The sequence below is a fragment of the Triticum aestivum genome, chromosome 6B (genome assembly GCF_018294505.1).
Source record: "Triticum aestivum cultivar Chinese Spring chromosome 6B, IWGSC CS RefSeq v2.1, whole genome shotgun sequence".
In the NCBI taxonomy this organism is placed as follows: domain Eukaryota; kingdom Viridiplantae; phylum Streptophyta; class Magnoliopsida; order Poales; family Poaceae; genus Triticum; species Triticum aestivum.
This window is the reverse complement of record NC_057810.1, coordinates 139,964,038-139,970,037: the sequence shown is the minus strand read 5'-3', so window position 1 is coordinate 139,970,037 and position 6,000 is coordinate 139,964,038.

The following is a 6,000-nucleotide window of genomic DNA, read 5'->3' as shown; positions in this document are numbered from 1 at the left end:
CTTTCTTGGCAGCTATGAGGATGATCCTCAGGTTCCGGACCCAGTCCGTATAGTTGCTGCCATCGTCTTTCAGCTTAGTTTTCTCTAGGAACGCGTTGAAGTTGAGGACTACGTTGGCCATTTGATCTACAAGACATATTGCAAAGATTTTAGACTAAGTTCATGATAATTAAGTTCAACTAATCAAATTATTAATGAACTCCCACTTAGATTAGACATCCCTCCAGTCATCTAAGTATTACATGATCCGAGTTTAACTAGACCGTGTCCGATCATCACGTGAGACGGACTAGTCAACGTCGGTGAACATCTTCATGTTGATCGTATCTACTATACGACTCATGCTCGACCTTTCAGTCTTCTGTGTTCCGAGGCCATGTCTGTACATGCTAGGCTCGTCAAGTCAACCTAAGTGTTTGCATGTGTAAATCTGTCTTACACCCGTTGTATGTGAACGTCTGAATAAAACATCCGATCATCACGTGGTGTTTTGAAACAGCGAACTGTCGCAACGGTGCACAGTTAGGGGGAACACTTCTTGAAATTATTGTGAGGGATCATCTTATTTACTACCGTCGTTCTAAGTAAACAAGATGCAAAACATGATAAACATCACATGCAATCAAATAATAAACGTGACATGATATGGCCAATATCACATAGCTCCTTTGATCTCCATCTTGGGGCTCCATGATCATCTTGTCACCGGCTTGACACCATGATCTCCATCATCGTGTCTCCATGAAGTTGCTCGCCAACTATTACTTCTACTACTATGGCTAACGCGTTTAGCGATAAAGTAAAGTAATTTACATGGCGTTTCTTGATGACACGCAGGTCATATAAAAGAATAAAGACAACTCCTATGGCTCCTGCCGGTTGTCATACTCATCGACATGCAAGTCGTGAATCCTATTACAATAGCATGAACATCTCATACATCACATATAGATCATTCATCATTCATCACAACTTTGGCCATATCATATCACAAACCACTTGCTGCAAAAACAAGTTAGACGTCCTCTAATTGTTGTTGCAAGTTTTACGTGGCTGAATTAGGGTTCTAGCAAGAACGTTTTCTTACCTACGTTAAAGCCACAACGTGATTTGTCAACTTCTATTTACCCTTCATAAGGACCCTGTTCATCGATTCCGCTCCAACTAAAGTAGGAGAGACAGACACCCGCCAGCCACCTTATGCAACTAGTGCATGTTAGTCGGTGGAACCGGTCTCACGTAAGCGTACATGTAAGGTTGGTCCGGGCCGCTTCATCCCACAATACCGCTGAAGCAAGAAAGGACTAGTAACGGCAAGAAAGTTGACAAATCTACGCCCACAACAAATTGTGTTCTACTCGCGCAAGAAGAACTACGCATAGACCTAGCTCATGATGCCACTGATGGGGAACGTTGCAGAAAACAAAAATTTTCCTACTTGTTTCACCAAGATCATCTAGGAGTTCATCTAGCAACGAGTGATTAGATGCATCTACATACCTTTGTAGATCGCGCACGAAAGCGTTCAAAAGAACGGTGATGATGTAGTCGTACTCGACGTGATCCAAATCACCGATGACCAGCGCCGAACGGCCGGCACCTCCGCGTTCAACACACGTACGGGACGGGAGACGTCTCCTCCTTCTTGATCCAGCAAGGGGGAAGGAGAGGTTGATGAAGATCCAGCAGCACGACGGCGTGGTGGTGGATGCAGGGTGTCACAGCAGCAGGGCTTCGCCGAGACTACGAGGGAGAGACGTAACGGGGGGAGATGGAGGCTCCAGGGGCTGGTGTAAAATCCCTCCTCTCCCCCCCACTATATATAGGGGTGCCAGGGGGGGCGCCGGCCCTAGTAGATGGCATCTACTAGGGGGGCGGCGGCCAAAGGGAGGTTTCCCTCCCCCCCAAGGCACCTAGGGGTGCCTTCCACCACATGGACTCTTCCATGGTGGAAACCCTAGGCGCATGGGCCTATAGGGGCTGGTGCCCTTGGCCCATCTAGGCCAAGGCGCACCCCCTACAGCCCATGTGCCCCCCCAGGACAGGTGGCCCCACCCGGTGGACCCCCGGGACCCTTCCGGTGGTCCCGGTACAATACCGATAACCCCGAAACTTGTCCTGGTGCCCGAAATAGCACTTCCTATATATAATTCTTTACCTCCGGACCATTCCGGAACTCCTCGTGACGTCCGGGATCTCATCCGGGACTCCGAACAACATTCGGGTTTCTGCATATACATATCTTCATAACCCTAGCGTCACCGAACCTTAAGTGTGTAGACCCTACGGGTTCGGGAGACAAGCAGACATGACCGAGACGACTCTCCGGTCAATAACCAACAGCGGGATCTGGATACCCATGTTGGCTCCCACATGCTCCATGATAATCTCATCAGATGAACCACGATGTCGAGGATTTAATCAATCCCGTACGCTATTCCCTTTGTCTATCGATATGTTACTTGCCCGAGATTCGATCGTCGGTATCCCAATACCTCGTTCAATCTCGTTACCGGCAAGTCACTTTACTCGTACCGTAATGCATGATCCTGTGACCAGACACTTGGTCACTTTGAGCTCATTATGATGATGCATTACCGAGTGGGCCCAGTGATACCTCTCCATCATACGAAGTGACAAATCCCAGTCTTGATCCATGTCACCCAACAGACACTTTCGGAGATACCCGTAGTCTACCTTTATAGTCACCCAGTTATGTTGTGACGTTTGGCATACCCAAAGCACTCCTACGGTATCCGGGAGTCACACGATCTCATGGTCAAAGGAATAGATACTTGACATTAGAAAACTCTAGCAAACGAACTATACGATCTTGTGCTATGTTTAGGATTGGGTCTTGTCCATCACATCATTCTCCCAATGATGTGATCTCGTTATCAATGACATCCAGTGTCCATAGTCAGGAAACCATGACTATCTGTTGATCAACGAGCTAGTCAACTAGAGGCTCACTAGGGACATGTTGGTGTCTGTTATTCACACATGTATTACGATTTCCGGATAACACAATTATAGCATGAATAAAGACAATTATCATGAACAAGGAAATATAATAATAATGCTTTTATTATTGCCTCTAGGGCATATTTCCAACACGGGTGCCCCCAACGACTAGGTCGACCACCAACGCTTGCCGCCCAGGGGTAGCAACGCGTGGCGGGTGGTCGGACTGGTCGAATGTAATAGGGGTTTTCGACCACTTCAAATACCTTGGTGTTGCCGAGCAACCATGTTCACCTTTCTGTTAATAACTTTCAGTCGACTTTTGCTCTCGAGATCAGAAAATATCACAAAGGTGGCATTAACATTAGGGTAACCACCATCATCGTCTTTGTCGTCCTCCTTATCTGACTATTTGTCCTTTTCACTGGGTTGGCTTTCTCAGAAGCTCTGGATTAGGAGTCGACACTGTTGAGTCATATGCTTGGGGAGAATCAGATTCCCCTCCTCATCCTCTTTGGTGTGTATATGACACGGCAAATACATCACATCATTTCCTGCTGATCCTTCACTTTCTTAAGGATCCAAGGCCCCTTAGGCTTCCCCTTGAACTTTCCTTGGTTCAACACTACTACCTCGGTAGGGCCTGCTGCCTCAGCCTTTCACTTCTGCTTCCGACTGGAATTTCCTCCTCCAGTATCCTGGGCGACTGGTCTATTCTTGCCACTCCGGAGTCCGTCTTCTTCTTCGCTGTTAGCGTACTTGGTGGCAATCTCCATCATCCGAGCCAGAGACATGTCTTCCATCCGGCCGAACTTCAGATTGAGATCTCTGTAGCAAACACCTTCTTTAAAGGCACAAACTGCTTGGTGATCTGATACATTCTCCACTGTGTGGTGCAGAGTGATCCATCTCTGGATATAATCTCTCAAGGTCTCATTTGGCTTCTACACACAATGTTGTAGTTCTGGCAAACCAGCAGGTCTCTTGCAGATGCCCTCAAATGTTCTAGTAAACACTCGGGCCAACTCATCCCAACTCAAAATGCTTCCAGGGGCCAACTGATTCAGCCAGGCTGTGGCAGAACCTTCAAGCATCAGAGGGAGGTGCTTCATGGCCACCTCATCGCTGCTGCCACCAATGTGCACAGCCACTCGGTAGTCTTCAAGCCAAGTGTCAGGCTTTGATTCTCCTGTGAACTAACTGACGCCAGTCGCCAATCTAAAGTTGTGTGGGATCTTAGCGGCTCTGATGACTCTTCCGAAACACTCAGGGCCAGAAACATTGACCCTGCTTCCGCTGGGCCTTTCTCTATCCAGCCCCTCTTTGTATGCTTTGTTTCGGTCGACCAAACCCTGAACAAGGACTGACCTTGCGTTGAAGCCAGGTTCTCTTGGGTCAACTGGAACTTTGTGGTCATTACCATACGGACGCCTGTCATCATATCGCCAGGGCGCGTAAGACCCGTCCCTCAGAAGGGGCGAAGGCGCTCGGCGGTGGTTGTCGCGGGCGTACTCACGATCATACTATCCATGAGTTCTTCCCAGGTGCCGATCTCGGCGGTGATCACGATCTTCACGTTGCAAAGGTGACCCAGGACTGTGTGCTGACTGAACAGTATCCGCCCTTACTGATCTGCTGTGGATCCTGTTCTGTGACTGAGAAACGGCGGACTTCAGGTCTTCTGCTGCTCGGAGCAATGTTCTGATCTGCTCCAAACCTCTTCCAGCTTCTGAATGGGATGACAAAATAGACTCTGCGATACACGCAGCAGCTGCAAGATTCTAGATCGGAGTGCAGAATACCTGAGTTTCCAGTGGAAACAACTGTCATGGACGTCGACTGGACTCGGGGATCAGTCGATGGGCACGCTCGTTGAGAGAATGTCGGAGATTCTCCAAATGAGTGCGCTCAGCCAGCGTGGCCAGGCACACTGCCTCCAAGGTGCGAGCCTCGGCGGTTTACCCTATGATGGGGGTCTGGAGGGCCTCCACGTTGCGGCAGTGTAGCTCCTCCCTCTGCTGCGAGTTGAGAGGTTGGGGCTGATACTCCTCGTAGCCGAATGACGGGCCATCGCCGCCACCGTTGCCGCCGCTGCGATGAGAGTCGACCATAAGGACTTCTTCCACGGGGTCACAACTCCTGCTCTCAGAAAATGTGTTTGTAAAGCCAGTCGACAGGTCGACTGGACCGCAGTGAAATACGTCGGGCTCGATTGTCACGACTTGGGGCGTGACCGTCTGACGAGCCACCGCGTGCTCCACCCACCGCTGGATCCGTGACCGACCAGATCGCTTATGGCAGCGGCCAGCAGAGTGAGAGGGCGACGCGAGGACCGACCGATACGGGGTTGACGGCTGCCGAAGGAGGACGCGTAGGCACTCGCATGGAAGTGCGACGAACCACGAATCGGGAGAGCCTCGACATCGAGGGGGGATTCCTGGAGCCAGGCGGAGTCATCGGCGATGGAAGTGAGCGCGCCGGGTCGAAACTCGCGGCTCTTGACCAAACCGCCACCAGAAACCATGTTGATGAAGATCAGAGAAAATGCAACCTCGCCGGAAGTCGCTAAGACGCTTTGCCCTATGGTGGGCACCACCTGTCGTGGTACTGATTTTGACAGTAAGAATAGGGGGTACGTATGAGGGGGCAAGGCCCTAGCTACGGCGAGGTTGTACACACGAGTTTACGAGTTTAGGCCCCTCTCGGAGGAGGTAAAAGCCCTACGTCTTGGTGCCCAGAGGTGGTCGACTGGAATATGGGTGTGTGTGTTACAGGGGGTGCGAACCCTTCACTACAAAAAAAGACACATCCGTGACATTTTGGGCCGAACAAATTTTTTTTCTGTCATACATATGACACTTCTATGACGATAATTGTGACAAAACCCGGTATCATCATAGATGTGGTGGGCTCCTACTTCTATGAAAAAAATCATGACAGAAAATGGGCTTTTCATCCTGGGCGGGCCGGAGACGCAAATGCATGACATTCTTTGGGCCGTCCATGACGGAAAAAACCGTGGTAGAAGCGAGGGGG